This window comes from Carassius auratus, unplaced genomic scaffold (genome assembly GCF_003368295.1).
Source record: "Carassius auratus strain Wakin unplaced genomic scaffold, ASM336829v1 scaf_tig00032695, whole genome shotgun sequence".
NCBI lineage: Eukaryota > Metazoa > Chordata > Actinopteri > Cypriniformes > Cyprinidae > Carassius > Carassius auratus.
In genome coordinates, this window is record NW_020526025.1 from 100,184 (window position 1) to 125,765 (window position 25,582).

The 25,582-nt window shown below is 43.6% G+C and overlaps 1 long non-coding RNA gene and 1 pseudogene across 1 annotated transcript; one reads left to right on the forward strand and one right to left on the reverse strand.

Annotated features, from left to right (window-relative positions):
* Positions 1 to 13,841: 13,841 nt before the first annotated feature.
* LOC113080997 (uncharacterized) lies at positions 13,842 to 14,815 on the reverse strand. Its single transcript, XR_003282057.1, has 3 exons — positions 14,711 to 14,815; positions 14,121 to 14,438; positions 13,842 to 13,964 (listed from the first exon to the last, which is right to left on the reverse strand). It is a non-coding gene; the product is annotated as an uncharacterized LOC113080997 (long non-coding RNA).
* A 2,738-nt stretch (positions 14,816 to 17,553) lies between these two features.
* Positions 17,554 to 21,186, forward strand: LOC113080992 (protein N-lysine methyltransferase METTL21A-like; annotated as a pseudogene).
* Positions 21,187 to 25,582: the final 4,396 nt, after the last annotated feature.

Genomic DNA, 25,582 nt, shown 5'->3' on the forward strand with positions numbered 1-25,582 from the left:
CTTAACTCCCGCATCGCATCGCTTTTCAGCGTGAGCCGTGTGGAGAAGCCCATTTCCACCTCCATTGCGTTGGAGAAGCAATCCCGTGTAAAATGCAGTTTGCACACTCCAGCTCTAGGCGGGAACTCACGGTCTACCAGGCCAAGTGCATGCAACCACTGGCGCCTAATTTTAAAGTGTGCTGGAAAACACTGCTGGACTGCATAGCTGTCACAACCAGCAACACACCTACGTACCATCCTGACCACTGTTCTAAATACAGATAAATCTACGCTAACTTGAAGATCTAAATAACTATATAATTAATATGCTAAATAGATGCTATAATAGTCTATCCTGATCATTTTCAGTACTTGCAATTCCAACTCCTGACTCACTACAGTGATTTTGACGGAACAAGATGGTTTTATACTGCCAAGGGCGTGGTAGCTAGTAAGATTAGGCATATGGGCATGCAGAATATGTGCTTTATAAGTACTAATAAACTGCCAATATGTCAATTATTGGCTTGTTCATAAGCAACTTGTTAATAATTAATTGGTCCCTATACTAAAGTGTTAAACATCACTTAAGAAACTTAGACTCAATTTACTCAGTTGTCCTTGAAAACCCATAATATGCTTTATATTATTTAAATGAAAAGATAAAGTACGTACATATTGCAAGGGTTCACACTCTTTCTGACCAATGGATTTCCATGACGTTTTTTTATGAGAATTGACTCTAAAGAACAATTTGTCCATGGCTCTTCATTCAGGGACCGATTGAGATATTCTCCTCTTCTTTTAAGCTTTTCAGGATCTGATGTCATAAATCACTATGGCAACAATAGCCACACCCACCACAGCAGCAATGACCAATCGAATCACAGCTTCATTGAAACCGCAACAGTGAACAGAATCTAAGGACAGAAAGGACAGGTTTTATTCAGTACCTGCATCAAAATTATGACTAATAATTGTCTTAAATAAGTGTTAATGTTACCACTGATGTACCTTGACAGAGTTGAGTGATGTCCAGATGTTCAGTCAGGTTAGTGAATGAATTGTTGAACACACAGCTGTAGGTGTTGTTCTCCTGATATTCCATATTTAGATTTAGAGATATACTGTATCTCTCCAGATTTAGAGATATACTGTTGTTGAGATCAGACACACTGATGCTGGACAATAAACTGTTTCATTTGTACCAGGAGAGAGTCACAGCACTCACATTCAGCACTGAACACAGCAGTGAACAATTAGACACTGATGATCCTGATGATAAAGAACATGTAGAGTATCTGCTGATGACAGGGACGGGAAGACGAACTACTTGGCTACTTCCAGCAGGATAATGCACCATGTCACAAAGCTCCAATTATTTCGAATTGGTTTCTTGAACATGAAAATGAGTTCATTGTAATAAAATGGCCCCCACAGTCACCAGATCTCAACCCAATAGAGCATCTTTGGGATGTGGTGGAACGGGAGCTTCGTGCCCTGGATGTGTATCCCACAAATCTCAATCAACTGCAAGATGCTATCCTATCAATATGGGCCAACATTTCTAAAGAAAGCTTTCAGCACCTTGTTGAATCAATGCCACGTAGAATTAAGGCAGTTCTTAAGGTGAAAGGGGGTGAAATACAGTATTAGTATGGTATTCCTAATAATCCTTTAGGTGAGTGTATATTGTTTATAGTGCCTGCGTATCTCAGTAACAAAATCTCCTTCCATCACCAAGAATATATGTATTGCATCTGTACCAAAACAATAAACACTTACAGCCAGATGCCACAAACAGAAGAAAATGAATGAGTGAGGCATTTCTTCAAAAGTATGAGAATAAAATATTCCTCAAACCTGAGGGAAGGAAATGTGTCTTAGCAAAAATGTGTCCTATCTGTCGGGTCTCGGGGCTAATCACCTGCCTTTTGTGTGTGTTTGGGTCTCTTGTCAGCTCACCATGTCTACCTGTTTGAGTTTTCCCCGCCCTCCTTGTTTCAGTGTTGTGAACCCTAATTACTCACCACCTGTTTTCTATGTTCTTCTAATTTTTTCCCCTTATCAGTCCCCGTGTTTCTCTGTCTATTGTCAGACTGTTGTTACTCGTATCAATAGCTCCGATCTTCTAGCTATTCTTGGCACTCACCTTTTGTCGTGTCTTGTCCTCAGGCTCCAGTGTGTTTAGCTGTTTTCTCTGCCCCCTGTTCCCCAGCGCAGAGCTCTTGGAAGCTTCAGTGTCATCCCTCCGGTCTCAGCGGTCATACAAATAACTGTGGAACGTTACTCATCGGTTTGATTCATCTGCTTCGACTATTCTTCCAGTCACTACGAGTAATCCTGTGAACGTGACTCATCTGATCTGCCTCCTCTGCTTTAAATAAAGCCTTGCGTAAACCCGCATCTGAATCCTGCCCATTTTCTCCTGACAGAACAGTCTGACCAGATCATGGATTCAGCGGGATCTGATCCACTCCGCTCGGCTCTCGTGCAGCAGGGAGTTTTGTTAGGACAGCATGCCACTCAGCTCAACACCACCGCGCAGGATGTGGACGCTCTCAGTGCCCGAGTCTCCGAGCTCCTCACACGGGTGGACGACCTTCAGCGAGAGGCAACAAACCGGGGGTCCATTCTTCACACCGGTATGGCCCACGAGTCCGAACCTCATGCCAACAATCCGCCGGTCTATGATGGCGATCCTAACGCCTGTCAAGCGTTTCTCTCCCAGTGCTCACTGGTGTTTTCTCTGCAGCCCCGGCGTTACGCAAATGAGGAGGCCAAGGTTGCGTACGTCCTTACACTTCTTTGGGGCCGTGCCCGCGAATGGGGAATTGCCGTATGGAGATCGCAGGCTCCCTGTTGTGCTACCTTCACTGATTTTAGTCGAGAGATGGCAAAGTTATTTGATCGTTCAGCTCAGGGAGACGAGGCGGCGGCCCAGTTGTCGCGTCTGACTCAGGGGAGGAGCTCTGTCACGGATTACGCCATCCAGTTCCAGACTTTAGCGGCGGCGTGTGGCTGGAATGAGAGCGCGCTGCGCGCTCGTTTTCTTGAGGGGTTGGATTTTCAAATTTCTGATGAACTCGCGGCCATAGAGCTCCTGCGGGAATTGGATAATCTCATTAATCTCGCGCTCCGTATTGAGGGCCGTCTCAGCCGCCGCCGCAAACAACGGCAAGCGCCCGCCCCGTGGCGCCACCTAGAGTCCTCTTCAGCCAGTTCAGCCAGTTCTGCCGGCCGACAGCCCTCGGAGAAGGAGCCCATGCAGTTGGGTCGTTTACGGCTTACACCACAACAGAAGCAGGAGCGTCTGTCATCGGGGGCGTGTCTATACTGCGGCAGGGGAGGACACTTCGCCCTTCACTGTCCGTTAAAAGCCAGGGTCCACCAGTGAGGCGGAGAGTCCTGGTGGGCACGGTTCTTAATTCAAGCTCTCCTGCAGCACGGACTCAGCTGCCGTTCCAACTCTCTTTCCAGAGTCGATCTCACGCTGGGCTCGCCCTTGTGGATTCAGGGGCTGAGGGGAACTTCCTCGATGCTGCTTCTGCTCAACGTTGGAAAATACCGCTTATTCCTCTGGTTAGTCCCGTATCAGCATGGTCTTTAGCTGGCCGTCCCCTTACCACCATCACTCACATCACCCCCAAGATAAGCCTTCATATTGCTGACAGCCATAGCGAGCTGATTGAACTGTTTATTATTGATTCCCCTAAGGCTCCTTTAATCCTGGGGCACCCGTGGTTACATAAACACAACCCACACATTGACTGGGTCAACAATGCTGTTTTAGCCTGGAGTCAGTCTTGTCACCTGTCATGTTTGGGTGCTGTTTTTCCTCCTGTCTCTGTGTCTTGTGTTCCTCAGGAGGATCCCTCTGACCTGTCCGGTGTCCCCGTGGAGTACCATGATCTTCGGGCGGTCTTCAGTAAGGCCCGGGCCACCTCGTTACCCCCGCATCGCCCCTACGACTGTGCCATTGATCTTCTCCCGGGCGCTTCTCCGCCTAAGGGTCGGTTATACTCCCTTTCGGGTCCTGAGAGAGAGGCCATGGACAAGTATATACGTGAGTCACTTCAAGCTGGGCTCATCCGCCATTCCTCCTCTCCCGCTGGTGCAGGTTTTTTCTTTGTTCAGAAGAAGGACAGCTCCCTGCGCCCCTGCATTGATTACAGAGGTTTGAATGACATTACTATTAAGAACAGGTACCCCCTACCTTTAATGTCTTCTGCTTTTGAATTATTACAGGGAGCTCGGGTCTTCACCAAGTTAGACCTGCGCAACGCCTACCACTTGGTGCGCATTCGGGAGGGGGATGAGTGGAAGACGGCATTTAACACCCCTTCGGGACACTACGAGTACTTGGTTCTTCCGTTTGGTCTTACCAATGCTCCAGCCGTTTTCCAGGGACTCGTCAACAGCGTGTTGGGTGACATGATCAATCAATTTGTCTTCGTGTATTTGGATGATATCTTGATTTTCTCCTCTTCTCTCCAATTACACACCCAGCATGTCTGACGGGTTCTCCAGCGGTTGTTAGAGAATCAGTTGTTTGTCAAGGCGGAGAAGTGTGAATTCCACGCTGAGTCTGTTACGTTCCTTGGCCACATTATTTCTACGGAGGGGATCAAGCCAGATCCCGCTAAGATTGAAGCTGTTGCCCAGTGGCCGGTTCCTGACTCCCGGAAGGCTCTGCAGCGATTCCTGGGTTTCGCCAACTTCTACCGGCGATTCATCAGAAATTTTGGTCAGATTGCTGCACCGCTCACAGCCCTAACCTCAACTAAGGTGTCCTTCAGATGGAACCGGGAAGCGCAGGTAGCCTTTGACATTTTAAAGTCCCGTTTTGTCTCTGCACCTGTTCTGTTGGTTCCAGATCCTGAGGCCCAGTTCATTGTTGAGGTTGATGCTTCGGACGTCGGGGTTGGCGCAGTTCTGTCTCAGCGTTCCCTCCACGATGGGAAGCTCCACCCTTGTGCATTCTTCTCTCGTCGTCTCAGCCCTGCAGAACGTAACTATGACATCGGCAATAGAGAACTGTTGGCGGTACGATTGGCTTTGGGTGAGTGGCGTCACTGGTTGGAGGGGTCAGTGCAGCCCTTCTTGGTCTGGACGGATCACAAGAACCTGGAATACATCCGTTCAGCCAAGAGGCTGAGCTTGCGCCAGGCCCGTTGGGCACTCTTCTTTGCCAGGTTCAACTTCACCCTCTCGTACCGGCCGGGATCTAAGAACACCAAACCCGATGCCCTCTCTCGTCTGTTCGGTGCTCCAGGGGGGAGGTTGCGGCCGAGGCCATCCTTCCTGAGGGGGTGGTGGTCGGGGCTCTTTCATGGGGAATCGAGCAGCGAGTTGAGGAGGCCGGTCGAGGGGTGCAAGTGCCGGGGGAGTGTCCGGCGGGCAGGTTGCCGGTGCTGGCTGCGCTGCGCTCTGAGGTCCTTGAGTGGGGTCACTCATCCAGGTTAGTCTGCCATCCAGGGATTCGGAGGACGTTGTCTGCCATCCGACAGCGTTTCTGGTGGCCTACTATGGCCACAGATGTTAGACAGTTTGTGTTGGCCTGCCCCACATGTGCCCAAAGTAAGCCGGTCAATCGCCCTCCTGATGGTCTGCTAAACCCTCTCCCTATCCCTTCCCGCCCTTGGTCACACATTGCCCTTGATTTCGTCTCAGGGCTTCCTCCGTCGAAGGGTAACACTGTTGTTCTCACAGTGGTGGATCGCTTTTCCAAAGCGGTTCATTTCATCCCCCTGCCCAAGCTGCCCTCCGCCCGGGAGACCGCCCAACTGGTGGTGGACCACGTCTTCTGTCTCCATGGGTTTCCGGTGGATGTGGTTTCTGATAGGGGTCCCCAGTTCGTCTCCCGGTTCTGGAGGGAATTTTGTAGACAGATTGGGGCCTCTTCTAGTCTGTCTTCAGGGTTTCATCCCCAGACCAATGGGCAGTGTGAGCGGGCCAACCAGATCTAGGAAGAATGCTCCGCTGTCTAGCGTCCAACAATCCGAGTTCCTGGTGCCAGCAGCTCTCCTGGGCAGAGTACGCTCATAACACGCTTCCGGTGGCCGCGTCAGGTATGTCCCCCTTTGAGTGTTCTGTTGGTTATAACCCACCTCTGTTCCCGTCACAGGAACCCGACGCAGCGGTTCCATCCGCCCTGGCTTTCGTCCAGCGCTGCCGTCGCACCTGGGAGAAAGTCAGGAGGATTCTGGTCCAAGCCTCTGGCCGAACCAAGACCGCAGCTGATCGTCGCCGGTCCTCTCCTCCTGCCTATGTGCGTGGTCAGCGGGTTTGGATTTCTACCAAGGATCTGCCTCTCCGGGCGCCTTCTCATAAGCTGGCACCCAGATTCATTGGGCCATTCCGCATCACCAAGGTGGTTAGTCCGGTGGCGATCAGGCTCAAGCTCCCTCCCACTTTTGGTCGGGTTCATCCGGTGTTTCATGTTTCCAGGGTCAAGCCGGTGTTCTCTTCCCCCCTTAATCCTGCTTGTTGTCGGCCCACCCCCCCGCCCCCTCGTCTTGTGGATGGATCTCCTACCTATACGGTTAAGAGATTACTCGACGAGCGGCGCCGCGGCAGGGGGTTTCAGTATCTTTTGGACTGGGAGGGGTATGGTCCAGAGGAGAGGTGCTGGGTGCCGTCCTGGGACATTCTGGACCGCTCGTTGATTGAGGACTTCCGGCGGCATCGAGGTAGGCCCCTTCCTAGAGCGTCAGGTGACGCTCCTGGGAGGGGGGGTACTGTCGGGTCTCGGGGCTAATCACCTGCCTTTTGTGTGTGTTTGGGTCTCTTGTCAGCTCACCACGTCTACCTGTTTGAGTTTTCCCCGCCCTCCTTGTTTCAGTATTGTGAACCCTAATTACTCACCACCTGTTTTCTATGTTCTTCTAATTTTTTCCCCTTATCAGTCCCCGTGTTTCTCTGTCTATTGTCAGACTGTTGTTACTCGTATCAATAGCTCCGATCTTCTAGCTATTCTTGGCACTCACCTTTTGTCGTGTCTTGTCCTCAGGCTCCAGTGTGTTTAGCTGTTTTCTCTGCCCCCTGTTCCCCAGCGCAGAGCTCTTGGAAGCTTCAGTGTCATCCCTCCGGTCTCAGCGGTCATACAAATAACTGTGGAACGTTACTCATCGGTTTGATTCATCTGCTTCGACTATTCTTCCAGTCACTACGAGTAATCCTGTGAACGTGACTCATCTGATCTGCCTCCTCTGCTTTAAATAAAGCCTTGCGTAAACCCGCATCTGAATCCTGCCCATTTTCTCCTGACACTATCTTGAAACTAGATAATGAGTTTAACTTCTCCTTCAGTCTTTACACATCTAGTTGTTTGCTCCTCACACTCTTATTAGTCATGTGTTAGTCTATACCAGCACAACTTCTTCTTCTTATTATTATTTTTTTGTCTATTATTAACCAGGTTTATTTAAACAGCTGTTTATTTATTCATTTGTGCATCTGCATGTTACATTTCAGTTCTCGTTGGTTCCAGGGTAATTCGTCAGCAGTTTATGTCTCAGATTATTGGCTTTAAAAGCTGACTGTAAAACTGAGTAAAACGACTGGAATATGGCAACACAATCGGATGTGTACTTCTTCAGCTACTGCTGGGATGAACAAACAGCTTTCTCCAGGTATGATAGATGCTTTGGATGATACAGTCTATTTTACACAGAAAAGCTGTTTAGTTAGTCAAATATGAGGTAAATTGAAGTTCAAGTTAGCTGAAAAGCATTCCTGCACCGATAAACTACACACTCACTCATATTAACATACAGATCTTCTCTTTCTCTTCTCTTTTTTTATCAGGTTCCAACAACCCTATTGCTCTATAGCACTGCCATATTAAAAATAAGTTTCAAAAATAAAAATGTTAATTGCCACATTCAAATTTTTAAATGCGGGCTAAGAGTTACTAATTAAACAAGTATATGTTCAGCTAATTGTCAGCGTCTTACATGTATGTATCTTGTAGTAAACATGCATATAATATGCATTTAAACAGCCTTTTAATTAAAAAATAATCATGGCTGATATACATTAAGACATGCAAACATAAAAGAAAAACCAAACTGGAGGTAAGAAGAGCCGTTACTTTTTGCCAAAATTGTTAATGAAAACAAGGATAAAGGTCCCAACAAGTTCTACAACAGTCATAATAACCCTGCAATTAAGGCAGTATACCTTTTTAAAAGTTCATTATTGTCAAATGTTTTTAAAATGTTTACATTCCAAGGCAGATTGCTGGGAATAGACATTTTAGGATACTTTGTTTCACGGTTCATGGATCTGTGTGTTCATTTCTGCACGTCTGTCTCTCATTACCTGTCTGATTGCTCATTCAGCATTGCACCGGCAACCGTGGGCTGACAGGTTAATCAGCACAGCTGCACCTGCCACTTGTTTTTTGCTGTCTTTATCTCTCTTGTGTTTGGTACTGCATGTTGTGAGATCATTGTTTGAGTTTGTCCCGTCTTCTCTCCTGTCCTCAGAGTCCTAAATTGCCTCTGCCTTGGATCGGAGTTAGATCGGGTCACTGCCTCGCAGTATCCGTGTGGCTGAGACCTTCTCACCTGCTCACTGGCTCACCTGCTCACCAACTGTCTCCTCCGGTGAGCCCCTGTTATGTCATTCATTTTTAACTATGTGTTCTCTTCACATTGCTCTCCAGCCTTCATCTTTTCCCACAGAGGAATCCAAAGTGGCTTTTATCGTCACACTGATGTCTGGAAGAGCGGTTCAAGGTCATGACCAATTCTCAGGTATGGTGGAGAAGACAGCTGATCGTCGCTTCGATCCTGAATCCATGCAGATGGGCAGAGCTCACCTTTCTCGAGAAGGAGAGACACAGAAACCAGGGGCTGTGTCTAAACTGCGGTACTGCGGGCCACTCTGCAGCGACAATAAGTACCAGAAGAAGTGCTTCTTATTATTACCCAAAAAAATACAAAATTGAAGGAATAGTTCAAACTGAACACAATCTTGCTACTCAAGCTGTCTATGAACACTCACCTATAGAAAATGCATGCAGATCCCCTACCCTCTTGATGGAGGTCAGGGTAAGCAGTAGCAGAGTTTTTAAAGAAAGAAACTTTAGCTTGTCTGATTGAAAATTCTAAAAATGGACCTTTCTGTAGTGTTTTAAGCACTGGAGACAGGTCCCAAGAGGGTATGTAGGGGAGTCAGGGAGGATTTAACCTGATGACCAGGTCATGCTTACCTACCGACTTTCCCTTCCACTGGGTAACGGTTAGCAGCAACAAAGACTTAGACAAGGGTAAAGGAAAACACAAACCTGATCGAGTATCTCTGGGAGTCTTCTCGATGAAAAGAACACCGCTCGACGAACAAGTTCCACTTCAAGGCATAAATCTCATAAACGGTAATCTCGCCAAAGTGATGGTGTCAACTTCCTCTTGGGGTAAGTCACACTTAAGCACCCTTTAAGACGGTTTTGGCAAGGCGCACTGCTATCAACTCTAGGCAATTGATATGAAAGTACACATGGGGGCATGTCCACACCCCCGGCACTGCATGCCTGTTGTGTGTGGCCCCCTAGCCCGTGGTGGAGACAGGGGTTATGAAGGTGGAGGCCATGGAGCCAGTGCCGATGCGGTCTCATTCTATTTTCAGTGGCCCTTGGCAACAGGCAGGCTGGGGTGTTGTGAATGGCAGACAGGTGAAGGCATCAGCTGCCCGCTGGGGCAGGGTGTGATGAACCGCCTCAGTCTACTTCCGTGCAGCCGAGAGCTGCTGTGCCAAGCTCTTTACTATGTTGTGGAAGAGGCCGGTCTGGGACACATGGGCATTAAAGCCCATCTTTCAATGAATGAATGTGTAGATAAATAGTGTAGGAACTTGATTTGCCTGAAGAAATTAATCATAAATGTGTATTAAAAAAGTTTATTAAAAGAAATTGTGAGTAAAATTACTTCCGCTGTCAAAAATGCTCTGATCGGAAGTGACGCAACGGCTGGTTAATCTCATCTCTTCGTAATGGAGTCAGACAGTGAAGAGGTTGCAGTTGGGGTTAATGTGAACTCTTACAATGGGCCATTGGCGTATAATTATGAGCCGCCTAGGCAAGAGAGGGGTCAGGCAGAGTTAAGGGGAAGGGTAAATGGACAGAGGAGAGAGATAGAGTTGTGGTGTGAGGAGAATCGGTGGAGTGACCACAGGCTATAGCTAATTGTGGCTAACATTATCTCCATGTTTATCAAATTGCAGTATCTTTAATAAATCATATTTAGCAATATTGCTGTAAACTGTTGTTTCAAGCATCCATGTAGATTGTCACCATCTATGCCAGCAACATGTGAATTTAGATCCCAGATTTTAAATGAATGCTGTAAGCTATAGCGTACATCTATGACGGCTTGCTAGTCTGGACAGGGATGGAAATGCTGTGCATTTCTGCACAACATAGTTTATCGTGATTTTTTTTGTTTTAGAAATTGCTAGCTGATTTTTAATCAGTAACTGCTTTCAGACCTGTGTCCACATGTTCTGCTTCTGCAGATGTCAAGCGTTTGGGCCGTATATCTGAACAGCATAACAGGCCAGCTGGAATTCTGAATTTAGCCTGCTGTTATACTACTCCTCTCTTAAGGGGGTCGCACACCGGACGAGAGGCGCAGCGCCGCGTCGCGTCGCACCACGTCTTTAAAATTCGAACACATTATTCTCTATGGGAGTACACACACCGGCGGCGCCATTCGGCGTCTGTCCGCGGCGCCCAGCTACGACTCAGAACGCTGTTCAAATTTCTGCCGCGCCACAGAGCGCCATCTGCATAGTTTTATATAAAAAAACCCAGATGTTATAAACTGAAACTGAAATTAAAATACAGTACACTTGTTTCATTCAATTAAAACATTACAAAGTGTTTGGTTACGTTTTCAGCTGCACAGTTGCCTAGACAACAGATACAACAAAACAATAACAGACTTATTATAATAACACAGATTCTTTTCATTAATTAACGTTCAAAACTCAGCTTTTATCAATTAAAATCATATATTTAAAATAATAATAATAGATGAAGTTAAAACTCTCCCATCTTGCTGCGAAATTGAGCTCACGCATATAGAATGTGCGCGTCTGGTGTGCGATACCTTGAATTGTCTTACATGTGGCGCGACACGACGTGGCGCTTCTCGTCCGGTGTGAGACCGCCTTTAGTATTTCCAACAGACATTACGTAAATGAGCTCGCATGTACTGCGGAGTATGTGTATGAAAGCAGTTAGTGTTCCGGTTAGGATGGGAATATGTTGTTCATGTTAATACAGTCATTGATACAAAAACATACTATAATAGTGATAATGACAAACTCTCTTTTCTGTAACCACCTCTCAGACTGCGTAAACCTGGGGTACCCCAATCCTTATCAAACACACCTGAAGCAACTAATTAAGGTCTTCTGGCTCACTTAAAAATTAAAGGCAAGTGTTTTTGACTAGGATTGGAGCTAACTTTGCAGGACAATCGATCGCCAGGAGCAGGGTTGGGCACCCATGACCTAAACCCACACTGAGAACCAGGGTGGCAGCGCCTATGTTTGCCTGTCATTACGTCATTTTTACGTCATTTTTAAATTAACATTTTCATACGAGATTCTGTATAAATTAAGTTATACAATTAAATTGAAAGATGGCCTTTAAGAAACCGAACTTTGTTGCCATCCCTCATATTGACCAGACACAGCCAGAGATGGCGCTCCTGGACCACAAGTGTGGAAATCGAACAACCCAGAGAACTTGTCGTGATCTACATCGCTCGGAACGTGAGGTCAGGTTCTGGATCATGACACCCTTGTGCAGATCCTTCGGTGCCTTTGCCCCCCAGCTGTACCACTGTCAAATGTGTGGTGAGGGAGAAGAACCCAGCAGATTGGATTCCGGCAGTAGTTGCTGTCCATGAGTAGTTGCTGTCCTCATGCACCTCCAGGAATAAAGGCACGGAGGCACTCTGAGAAACCAATCACCCTCTCGGCAGCCCGGGTCCGGATCTGATTCAGGCCCTGCCACCACCCCGGAGGGCAGCAGCACTGCAGAATCTTCCTCTCCAGAGAGCTCTGCCTCCGATGCAGTAATCGACATCTGGTCATCGGGAGGAGCACTCAAGAATACCATTGGTACGCTCTTTGAATAGGGCCCAGCGCGTTCCTTTGGTAACTAAACAGGTAGGGAAGCACTAGAGAAGAAATATTCCCCCGAGGGTTGGTTCGCCTAGGGGTTTGCCACCACTAAACCTCAAACAACATGATCTACTGCTGGAAATAGCCCTCATCTGGCAGCCGCTAGGAAGAACACTAGATTGCAGCAGAGGCAATGGAGCTCTGCCACCCTGGAGGAAAACCCAGCTCAGAGATGGTCACCTTTCTGCAATGGGAACATGACTCACCCGCTAACACCACCTTAGTGTGTTTAATGCTCAGACACGTGACCCAGCGATCGTGTCTATCACCCGGCATCAGGTAATGACTGCATCCAGAAACGTACGGGTAATGGCATCTTTAAAAAGATGATCCGTCATCTTTACAACGATGTTGTCTCTCGGGTCCCAAATGAAAAGCTAATTTGCGTTTTACCTGCTGCCTTTTTATGCTCACGCTGTGATCAACGGCAGCTGGATGCAATAATTGCATGCCAATGTGGATTGGCTCATTTAGTTTACACTCAAAGTAGATTGGTCTCTCTAAGGCTACGTCCACACGAAGCCACAACTTTCCCTATCCAATTTTTTTTTGTGTGTTAATGTACAGTATTTTTTTTCATGCTTTTGTTTCTGTTACATGACGTTGCAGTGTCTGACCAGGGGCGAGACGTGGGACAATGATGCCATTGTTTCATAAAATATATGGATTCGCTGTCCAAACGCAAAGGTGGGGTTTTCAAATTTATCCACTCTGGGGTCCGGTTTAAAAGAATATCGGTTTCACTCTCCCAAAACGGCAGATCCGTGTGGATGAAACGCCTATACGACACAAAATGTATGTGTTTACAGCGAAATGCGTCTCCATGTGGATGGGGCATAAGCGAGATCCCAATTCGTTGGTCACTTTTAGATTAAAATATTTTCTTCATGAGAGCACATTCAGTGTTTCAGATCTTAACAGTGAAGAAAAAGTGACATCATTTCCTGTATCTTACATATTGTGGGAGATAATTCACCAATTTAAAGACAAAGTATGGTATGGTAACAGAGTTGAAAGTTTTTTTTATATTATTATTATTTATTTTATTTTTTTATAATGTTGTAGAATTATAAGGAGCTGCCATGTAATAGCAAGGGGTAGGCAAATTCGGTCCTGGAGTGCCGATGTCCTGCAGAGTTTAGTTCCAACAGAATTGAAGTGGTAATCAAGAGAAATGTTCTTACTTATTTAAAGAAATATTTTACAGCTGAATATATCAATATTCAAATTTCATCAAGATTATATTCGTTTCCTGTCCATTGACTGTTAAATTCTCTATTTCCAGGATTTTCACGACCATCATTCGGGAACTTAGCTCTTCTGGATTTTATGTCATAAATCACTATGGCAACAATAGCCACGCCCACCACAGCAGAGCTGACCAATCGAATCACAACTTCAGTGAAACCGCAACAGTGGACAGAGTCTGAAAAAAAAGAGGTTTTAATAAGAAGCTGCAAAAAATTATGACAAACTCACCAACAACATGATGTTGACGTACTGTACCTGCACATGTGTGGCAGAGTTGAGTGATGTCCAGATGTTGAGTCTGGTTTGTGATGGGATTGTTGATCACACAGCTGTAGCTGTTTTTCTCCTGATATTCCACCTCCAGAGGTAGAGAGAGACTGATGCTGAGATCAGACACACTGATGCTGGACAATAAACTGTTTCCTTTGTACCAGGAGAGAGTCACAGCACTCACATTCACCACTGAACACAGCAGTGAACAATTAGACACTGATGATCCTGAGTCCCAAGTAATGTCAGGAATGGGCAGACGAGCTGGAAAATATATATAAAAAATAGGTAAAAAGTATAAATGTTATTACAAGAAGGTGAATATTATTATTGTCTTTTATTTTCAGCTTTTTAAGGCCTTTTATCACAAGCTTTCAAAAGAAAGAAATGTATAAATATGCATTCAGTTGAAACACTTACCATAGACCATAACATTGAAGTAGAAAGGTTTGTATTTTATCATTTGATAAAGTCCAGAGTCTGTTGTTCTGATATTCCTGATGGTCAGAGATCCAGTCTGATTGTCGATCTGTAGTCTGTTTCTGAATATCTCTGCATTAAAATAATTAATAACAGGTGCCCCCTTATTAAACTGAATGACTATAAATGTTTTTTTGTCAGGTCCAAACCTCCACTGTATGTAATTTATAGTTTGTCTGGGTATTTCAGTAACATCAGTGTGAAGAGTAACAGCATCTCCCTCCATTACGGACATCTTCATTCTGTCTGTTACTGAACCTATAGCAAACCAAAATACCCAGATTTAAAAAACGGTTCACGCACAAATGAATGTTTTGTCATTATTTGCTCACCCTGTTGATCCAGACCTGTTCGACTTTATTTTATCTGTGAAACCCAAAAGATCCAGTGTACTGCATTCACACAAATAATGTCTTTTGAGTTTCCACGGAAGAAAGACAAACAGGTTTGGAGCAATTTAAAGTTGATGACAGAATTTTAGTTAATCTGACTGTATGTGACCTGATGCGATAAAAACATGTTTAACTCACCAACCAGATGCCATAAACAGAAGAAAATAAGTATGCAGATCATTTTTTCAACCGTATGAGATAATGGAGCAAGTCTAAAATGAAACTGTTCTGTCTTTTAGTCAAAAGAACTACTCAAGTTGTCTTCGTGTGGTTACACGTCTGTCTGTTCCTCAATAGTCACGTGCTACATTCATCTTGATGATGATGAACCATTTGAAAAGTCTGATAATGAAAGGAATGGGAAGATGGAAGTTGGAAAATATGACATATTAAAGTAAAATAAACTATGCTAAATTAGTCTTTTACTCAAAAACAACATTCACACTCAAATTGCGCTCATGCAATTAAAGGAACTCTCTTACTTTGACACCTTTATCTCTGCTGATTATCTCTGTTGCCATAGTAAGTATTTTGACTACAAAATATAAGGTCATGCTGTTAAGGATGTGACTGGCACATTTATTTCTGCTGATCATATTTGTGCAATCATTATTTTTATCAGATTTTTTTATTTCAATGTTGGCCTTGACATCCTGTAGAGCTGTTAAAAGTGGACTTCCTTCAGACTGATTCAAATTCCTTTATTTTTCATTATCTTACTGATGCAGATTCTAAACATATAGTTAAATGTGTTAGTATGTGAGTTCATTTGTTAGTATCTCCAGGAAACCCTTCAACAATCTACTGGGATTCAAACAAACAACCTTCAGTTCCTGATCAATTCAAACTGACTCCATTCAGTCCCTTAATAAACACCAAGCAGATTAGACAAAGAATCACCCTTTATTTTAAGGTCCAATTCTCACCATTACAGTACACATATAGAGCTCATGCCTTAAGGAAGTGGCTTTGACACATTTATTTTGCTGACTATGTGTTGCCGTAGTCAGTGTTTTTGTCAGGCTTGTTTTTGTTTTTACTTTCTGCATCATGGAACCGAATCGCTTTCTCACATTTCCTTCATTCAGTAATTTTTCATGCTTTTATTTTACATTGAATTATTGTTATAGGCCTATGGGTTCTAATCAGCCATTTTTTTGTCCGCCTGATAGTAATTCTCAGAAGAAATTATTTAGTATTTAGACTCCGTGTAGATTTTAGATTTTGTGTTCAATGAACGTAGTCATTTAAATGTAGTCATTCGGTCAACATTAGATTAATTTGAACAGTTGCACTTCCTAACCCTAACCATAATTAATCCGATCTCCTTTCAGAAATTGTTAAATATTGATGCAACTAACGACATGTTTCACACTATTAGACTTTTTATTATATTTTTTCGGTAACTTACTGGGAGCAAGTTACTGTAACTACCCCTTTACAGTAGATTATCACAAGTTCATTTTACAGTATAATGCCCTTACTGCGATTTTATTTCATAGTATGATGGCCTAACCACAATTTCATTTTACAGTAAAGTACCCTTACCGCAACTTAAATTTTACAGTACTATATCCTTATATCCTTACTGTAACTTTTTACAGTATAATAATACTACAGTAATTTTACTGTAATTTATTTCATAAAATCTTTGAATATTTTACATGAATGCAATTGAATTTAATATATTCCAAATAAGTGAGCTGACTCCATCTATAACAGTGTATTTTGTATTCACTGTCACTATTAAATATGTCCATTACTTATTTATTGTGCTTTATTTAAAAAATATAGAACTGAATTCATAACAACAAATCAAAGCACAGATCATGACAATATTGCAACAAAAAGAAATATGTCAACAAGTATCCTAGCTGGTCTTGGCTGCATGGCCTCCATTACCACTGACAGCTGATCTGAAACAAAACAGAGGGGAAGTGTGTGAGAAATGGTCATGAGTTTATCTCATCTAAAATTGTTCATGGACAAACAAGGTAACAACTTGCAAAACAGAAGTTATTCCTAGTATAGTACTGTTTAAAAGGTATCGCTTTTTTTGCACATGCTTGTCAGGGAACTCCATTATTTGCTTGAATGTACAATCACATTAAAGAGGTACACTGAGTAACTTTAACTTTTTTTTTGGCAGTATATTTTTAGTTGTGACAGCTCTTGATCCAAGGAATATCAGTGTGTACCAGCAACTGTATGATAAGTATTGTTTGTAAATATTAGAGCAAAACAGGCTTTTTGAGTCAATCTAGAAGTACTCTTGAAGAATACAGGATTATAACCAATATGAATACTAAATCAAGGTACATAAATGGCCGTCATCAAATTCTGAGAAATAGTTTAACCCAATTAAATCGTATGTAAACTGGAATCAGAATAAGAGAATAAGAATAAATGTGAATCAAATGATACTGAATCAAGATCAGAACTGAATAAAGAGCTTGTGAATCAAATGGAATCTCTATCAATCCCCAACCAAACATATGAGTGATCATTTATCAAATATGAAACAAAAACGTACATACTATTTAACTATCTCAAAGACACAGAGTAAATTAACAGGATTTAAAGAATTATTATGGGTTTTTTTCTTTAGCATTTTAGTTTTTATCCTTACATCAATTTACATCAATGCTCCACACTCCATCCTAGTAGGTGGCGGTATATGCACCTAAAGCTGGTTTACAAACCACCATAAAACATTACATGCCTAAACATCAGATGAAGTAGGTGAGTCTCGAGGAGACAGACAGAAGTAAATAAATAAATAAATAAATAACAAATATTTTAAACCGTCACAGAATAAGAAACTGTTAACTTTGTGGATTTATATGTACATGTCTACATAGAGCTCGACATAAATAAAGCTATCAGATATGACTTCTATTCTATAATTAACCTTCATTTTATGATTAAAGTATTGAAAGTGTATTAACAAGATATTCTGTGGTCCTTTCATGCAGCTGAAGATGGCTTTGGTGCCCTATGATGAGAATCGACTTCCTGCACTGTCAAAACTTCACCTGACTTCATCTGAATTTAATCTGGCCAATCACAAGATCAGACTCAGCCAGGACTGGAGCCGGTTTGGCGTCGCTGCTGTGAGGGATGCCATAAGTTCAGCTTCATCAAGTGCACTAAAAATCTGGACTGGTTAAAGAAAGTGTCATGATTCTGCCCTCGTGTCCTTGGTTTTTCCTAGTCTTGAGGCAGGATCATGACAGACCCGTGTTTTGTGTACAAGCGCATGGCCTTGTCTTTGGGCCATGTGCTTGTGTTGTCTCGTTCCCTTGCCCCGCCCCCCTTGTTAACCTAGTCGTGTCTTGATTGTCCCATCTGTGCCACCTGTCGTGTCTTGATTGTTCCCCCTATTTAGATCTCCTAGTGTGCTCTGTCTTGCGTCGGTTCATTGTGATTTGAGTGTTCCTCACCTGTGATTGAGATTTGTTCATCACTTGTGATTGTACCTGTTCCTGAAGAAGTGTTTTGTATTTCTGTGAGTGTTTGTTTATAGTTAGTGTTCCCGTGCTTTGAGTCTTTGTTTATCCCGTTAACTCAGTCCTGTTCAGTTATTTTGTATTTCCCTAGTCAGTGTTTTCCCCCTCGTGGGTTTTTGTTTTCCCCTTTTTGTAATAAACCCTTTGTTTGAGAATCCCTGTCTGCACCTGAGTTCCTCCCTTACCAGATCCTGACAGAATGAACCGACCAAAAGGGAACTCAGCAGACAGGAGGCAATACTGGATGTTGTCAGCCAGCAAGCGAGATTGTTTTGAGGGCTCTCGCCTTGTGGTGTTCCGGGGGACCAGGGGAGGTCGTTCCGGAGTGAGCGGGCGAGAGGAGGAGCCCCAGAGGTCCCCACCTACCCAGCTGCCAACGGTTCCAGAGGGTCGTATCCTGGCCGTGGCCACTCTGGGGGATCAGGCACATCCCTCACCGAGTCCTGAGGTGCCTCCCACACCCGTCGGTCTCCCCGGGAAGCGAGGGAGACGGTTATCATGGGAGTCTGCCTCGGAATTGTCGGAGTCAGCCCTGCCAGAGACCGAACTCCCCCAACCCGCCTCTGACCCAGCTGTGGTCTCTGCACCGCGCCCAAGGAGGAAGAGGAGGAAGAGGGGGCCTGCCGGTCCTGTGACCCCGTTTCCTCCCGTGCCAGCAGCGGAGAGCGCTGGCGTGCCCGTGCCAGCAGCGGAGAGCACTGGCGTGCCCGTACCAGCAGCGGTGGGCGTGCCCGTGCCATCAGCGGAGAGCGCTGGCGTGCCCGTGCCAGCAGCGGAGAGCGCTGGCGTGCCCGTGCCAGCAGCGGAGAGCACTGGCGTGCCCGAGCCAGCAGCGGTGAGCGTGCCCGAGCCAGCAGCGGTGAGCGTGCCCGAGCCAGCAGCGGTGAGCGTGCCCGAGCCAGCAGCGGTGAGCGTGCCCGAGCCAGCAGCAGTGAGCGTGCCCGAGCCAGCAGCAGTGAGCGTGCCCGAGTCAGCAGCGGTGAGCGCTAGCGTGCCCGAGCCGGCAAAGAAGAGGGCTGTATGCAAGTCGGCAGTCGTGAGAGCGGAGGAGAGAGCCGCGGCCGACTCTGCAGCAAAGACTCTTGTACAGTCGGTCTCATCTCATAAGGAGATGCCAATTGTCCTAGCTGCTAAAGCATTTTCTGATTATTTGTCCCGTCTTGTCCAAATTTTAGAAATCCCCGTCAGTCCTGTCTTGTCCCCTGACCCTGTCCCCAGAAGTCCCAAATGTCCAGCCGTTGTCTCCCCGTGTCCTGTTGATGTGGCCCCGTGTCCTGTTGATGTGGCCCCGTGTCCTGTTGATGTGGCCCCGTGTCCTGTTGATGTGGCCCCGTGTCCTGTTGATGTGGCCCCGTGTCCCGTTAATGTCCCCCCGTGTCCTGTGGTCCCCCCGTGTCCAGTAGATGTTGTCCTCCCGTGTCCAGTAGATGTCGTCTCCCCGCGTCCCGTAAGTCTTGCCCCGCGTCCCGTAAGTCTTGCCCCGCGTCCCGTGAGTGTAGCCCCGTGTCCAGTGAATGTTGCCCCGTGTCCAGTTGATGTCCCGTGTCCTGTTGTCTCCCCGTGTCCAGCTGTCGTCTCCCCGCGTCCCGTAAGTGTTGCCCCGCGTCCCGTGTCTGCTCCTGTCATGTCCTCTGTCAGTTGTCCCGAGACCCCTCCCCACCCCTCACCACCCAGACCTGCCCGTACCCCCCGTCGTCAGCCTTCGTCCTGTCCTCCTAAGATCCCTACCCCTCCCACCCACCCTGGTCTGTCCCCCATGAACTTTGTGGTCCCGCCCCCTCCCCTTCCCTGTTTGTTTTTTTTGATTTGTCACCCCAACCCTGCCGTTGTGTACTCATGTTTGCCCTTGTTGTTGTTCGTCATGTCTTGTTGGTTTGTGTCTGTGTCCCAGTCTGTCATGTCAGTCGTGTCCCGTGTTTGATGATCCCTTGAGGAGCGTCTGGAAGCCGCTCCTTAAGGGAGGGGTTCTGTCATGATTCTGCCCTCGTGTCCTTGGTTTTTCCTAGTCTTGAGGCAGGATCATGACAGACCCGTGTTTTGTGTACAAGCGCATGGCCTTGTCTTTGGGCCATGTGCTTGTGTTGTCTCGTTCCTTTGCCCCGCCCCCCTTGTTAACCTAGTCGTGTCTTGATTGTCCCATCTGTGCCACCTGTCGTGTCTTGATTGTTCCCCCTATTTAGATCTCCTAGTGTGCTCTGTCTTGCGTCGGTTCATTGTGATTTGAGTGTTCCTCACCTGTGATTGAGATTTGTTCATCACTTGTGATTGTACCTGTTCCTGAAGAAGTGTTTTGTATTTCTGTGAGTGTTTGTTTATAGTTAGTGTTCCCGTGCTTTGAGTCTTTGTTTATCCCGTTAACTCAGTCCTGTTCAGTTATTTTGTATTTCCCTAGTCAGTGTTTTCCCCCTCGTGGGTTTTTGTTTTCCCCTTTTTGTAATAAACCCTTTGTTTGAGAATCCCTGTCTGCACCTGAGTTCCTCCCTTACCAGATCCTGACAGAAAGGTTGTAGGTTCAAATCCCATGGGATTTGTTCACATGTGCATACCTTTTCCTGTCATAATAAATGAATAGTCAATCCCTGTTTATTTTCCAGGCGGTAGTGCTCTGCATGTTCCTGGAGATGGGAACGGTGGAACTGAGAGGAAAGGGAGGTATTAAGCTTGGAGCCGGCACAGTTCTGGTGGGAATTGTAGCTGCTCTGCCTGAACAGTTCTCTCTCTCTTTTTTTGTGTCAGAATTTTTTTATTCACTAGTACTCCTTTCTCTCAGGAGCCAGTCTGACAATTACAGACTGAGCACCTGCACTGAAATTTCTGACTGCCAATGTGCGTGAAAACTTTCCTCTGGACCGCAGGTATCCGAACTCCCCTGGGGTGAGGATCTACATCTGTATCCGACAGGCAGCTTTAATTTGACCCTGGGAGCCAACATTGTTTACCTGGAGGTTTCCCACTCTGCTGCAGACTCTTGAACACCTGAGCTCGGAGGACACAGCGGTGTTGTTGTCCTGCTGGATTCGTTACGAGCGAGACGAGTGCTTCCTGATGGAGCTTCTCTGTGCAAGAAGTCTATTACAGAGCCATGAAGAACACCACCAACACTGAACTGTAAGAGTTGGTGTGGAGGAAACTTTGGGTGGAGGTTCTTGTTTTTAACTCAAAGCCTTTGAAGCTTTATAAAAAAGTAATGAAGATGACAAAATGACAATATTTAAAAGAACCGTAATGTTTAAGTTTTGTTTGGCTTCACTGCTTGGGAGTGGAGTAATAATCTGGCCTTGTGCTAAAAACACCTGGTTTGCCTTCAGCATCATTTTTAAAAGCAAGTACTTGGATTGCAAACGAGATGCATAATGATAATTATTACTGCTATTATTAGTTTTATAAACAATTGTTGATTTCTATAAGCAAGACAAATATATATATATATATATATATATATATATATATATATATATATATATATATATATATATATATATATATATATATATATATATATATATATATATATATATATATATATATATATATATATATATATATAATACATTATTACTTTATTATTACTATAATAAATTGCTATATGTAAATATGTGTTTCGGTGGCTCAGTGGTAGAGCATTGCATTACAGGGCAAAAGGTTGTGGGTTTAATTCCCAGGGAAGACATAGTGGTAAAAAAGAAAATAAATGTATAGCCTAAATGCACTGTAAGTTGCTTTTTAAGAGTCTGCTAAGTGCATAAATGTATATATATATATATATATACATTATTGTGTATGTATAGTTGTTAAAAGATGTTAGACTTAAAAATAATGTTTGTGAACATGTGAACTCTTCACAGTAATTTTTGACGTATTAGGATTTAGAAAGCCAAATCTGGATTTATGCTATCTACACTTTTATGCATTAAACCCCAGATACTTATCAAAATGACCCTTATCTTGGATAAACATGTCTCCAGTTTTATGACAGATAGCCCACATCCTGTCAAACCAATCAAAAACTCCAGCAAAGACTCTTCCAGTTCGAACTAATCAATAATTAGAGACGTTTTTAATTGGAGGATAGCATGTATTTGCAGGTGTCTTTTATGTTTCTTTCATACTGCTGCACACCTGGAGACTCGTGCTGTGATTCATATAATGATGTGTTTTTCTTGCTAAGTCATTACTGGACCAAACACGTCATGAAGCAGCTTGACATCGTCCCTGATGCCACTAGAATGTCGTTAAAGCACATCACCTGTTAAAAGCGACACAAAAGAAGGATGTTTAAATGCGCTCCAGCCCATGCTGCATTAAGCCATATCGAATTTAAGTGAGTGTGTGTGTGTGTTTGTTTGCAGAGGAAGTCCGCTTTTTGGCAGATGTGACAGTTCCACCTGAGCGCCGTCAATAAAGAAGACACTATGATATTTGTTGAGCTTTTAACAGGCTTTTAAACCCTTGTTGTCTGCTGTTAAATGATTTCTGAAGATCCGCCGATATGGCAGAGAACATCCTTTGAAGTTTCTTTCAGCCGTGAATTTGAAATATTTTGCAAAGCGTCATAATTCGCTTTAGTTCAAAACGCTGCCGCAGTTTAATTTTGTAAACGAATTTTCATATCTACTCCCAAAAACTGTCGTGAACACAGAACAGGCTAAAAACAGCTCACACAGCCTTTTATTGTTTTCTGTGACATCACATCTTTTCAGCCCCTTTACTGCAGGAGCCGTTCTCTAACGACAGTGACATCAGAACACTTTGCCCTAATTGGTCAAAACCGAAAGTCATCCTGGTATTGTTACTCACTTATTGCAAAATGATCACCGTGATTACAGTAAACGCCTGTCTCGAACACATGGACGTGACCTTTCACTCCTGATAAAAATCTTTCGTGAAACATCTACTCTGTTGCATTTTACAGCCCTTGACAGTGGAAAACGCATTTTATTATCTTGAGTCCTTACGAAATATAGTCGGTTACAGTCGGTTTGATTTCAACCCTTGATAAAATATAATAAATTATATATAGGCATCAGTCTCTGATCCATGTGTTGTGTTTATAGGCTAATAATGCAATAGGCTAATAATAAATAGTAGTAGCTATTATATAAAAAAGTATGTATTTTTAAAGTTATTTTATTTTTTAATTATTAACTCTTTAGTAATCTGACAATACAATTTTGCAGGTTTTCCAACCCAATGGCATGATATAGTTTAACTCTTTAATAAGGAGATGATTTAGTAATTTGATTGACGATAGAGCCGGTTTCTAACCCAATGTCATGGTAGTTGTCAACTTGCTTTTTAGAAAAAAAAAATAAAATAACAAATATCAAGCTCCAACCCTAAACCGTTATGGCACAAATTAATACAAATTAACCACTAATTCGCCAAAATGTAAAATAGTTACAAATTGCAATGAGATTGCGACTTTGTAAATGGTGATATTAAGAACATAACTGAAAAATCAAGTGGATGTGAATCGTTTCGGTTGAAGAATTGGTTCAAAAGGAACATCAGCGAATCATTCATTGCTACTATGTTGTAGTGTATAAAACATTTTAACAAAATGGCCAAACATTGGCATAGAAATGGTCTTTAAGTAGGTTTCCTGAAACAGTTTATGCCTTGAGTGCACTTTAAGTCTTTCTGTATTAATAAAATTGACATAACGCATGGTTTTAAATCTCAAAGGGGCTCTTTAGATACTAAAAACGGCCAGGAAAGTCTTTTCATTGAATTTATCTGCAGCTCCCTCAACCTCGTTGTCCAACAGTTGTTCTTTCCTCTGTGGCTTTAAATGAAGTGGCAACACCATAAACAGTCATTGACACTCAAAAACCACAACTACACAGTTCACTGCAATCCAAGGTTATGAAATCGCATTGAACACCACACCCAAGGGAATCATATGCTTAGACACCAAAATAAATAAAACACTCTCGCACACTCTTTCAAAGAACACTGGAACGACTGAAGAATGGAAAATCAATGCAATACAAAATGCTTTATGCCAAAAAAAGGAGTTCACCCTATTCCTGAATCATAATGTTTGGGAATAAATGTCTAATACGGGATGAAATCCATTTGGACTTAATCAAAATGTTTATACAAAGTTTTCCCAAAATGGCCTACATGAACTTTAGAATAGCTTTTAAAGACTTGATTAATTAAGTTATGTTAAAATGTTTTCTGATGTAGTACTCGTATCAACTTATATTCAGGGAATATGTTTTGATAACAGAGCGTGTGGACGCCATGTGCTGAGGTCAAACACACGCTTCATCTCCTTTAAAACAACTCAAGGAAGTGCGCCTGTGTCACCTCACATTATTTATTATTTGCTTTATCAATGTCCATCATAAATTTTATGGTCTTAGGGGCAGTATGGGTCCTGCTGTAAAGATGTCAGAAAACAGGCCTTTACAGTATGCGAGGGAATGCTGGCTTTCCATGAGCTTACGTATCATTGATTTGGAGAAAATGGTACTGTTTTAAAATGTGGCCTATCTTTAAAAGGTTTGATTCATGAATTAATAGATTGATATACTAACAGTTTTGTTTCTTCATTAGTTGGTGTTGGGAAGTTGATTCATTTAGCAAATTGTTAGTTCGAATAGTTTGTTTTCATGAATTGAATCAAATCGAATGACAAGTCCCATGCATTTTACGTTTCATTTTTGTTGTAAAATAGCTTTTGTAGAGCATACAAAATTGGCGGCTACCAATTGGCCCAGCTGGATTTTGTTTCATGGTAGGGTTTGCCACCCGTCCCTTAAAATACAGAATTCTCCTGTATTTAAAGGTAAAATAATATGTCCCGTATTGATTTGCAATTTGTCCCGTATTTTAATGAAATTATAATGAAATAAACGAGGAATTAGTGAAGCTAATGCATTTTGGCGTCTTTGTTTTTTATATGTCATCCGCCCGGAGCTGCTTCTGTGGACAACTGTTGGCGCATAATAGATTAAAGTGATTATTACATTTTTTATATGTATATTTTCTTATAAAAACACTTTGAGTTGCCACAGGAGGCCTTTGTTCACCCCCTGGTGCGAGGACACTTTTATTTAGGGAAGGGCACTTTTTATTAAACTTCTTTTGGACTGAAGCACTGCATCACCCGCTGACTGCAGTGATAGAGCTCGAAAGATCAAAGACAATTTGTATATATAACTCAGACTGAATTCATATGAAAGAAAAAAGTAATATACACCTAGGATGCCTTAATAATGTACGTGCAGTTTGCAGAGAATCATTCAGCCGCTCTCGGTGGACTGTCTGACCTAAATGGATAGTTCACCAAAAAACAAACCCAAAAGTTGTTCCAAACCTTAATAATTTCTTTCTTCTGTTGAACATAAAAGAAGATTCTTTGAAGAATGTGGGTAACCAAAGAATTTCTGGTCCCCGATGTATTTATTATTACTATTTTAGTTACCGAGGACCAGACGCTGTTTGGTTTCCCACATTCTTCAAATTATTTTATTTTGTGTTCAACAGAAGA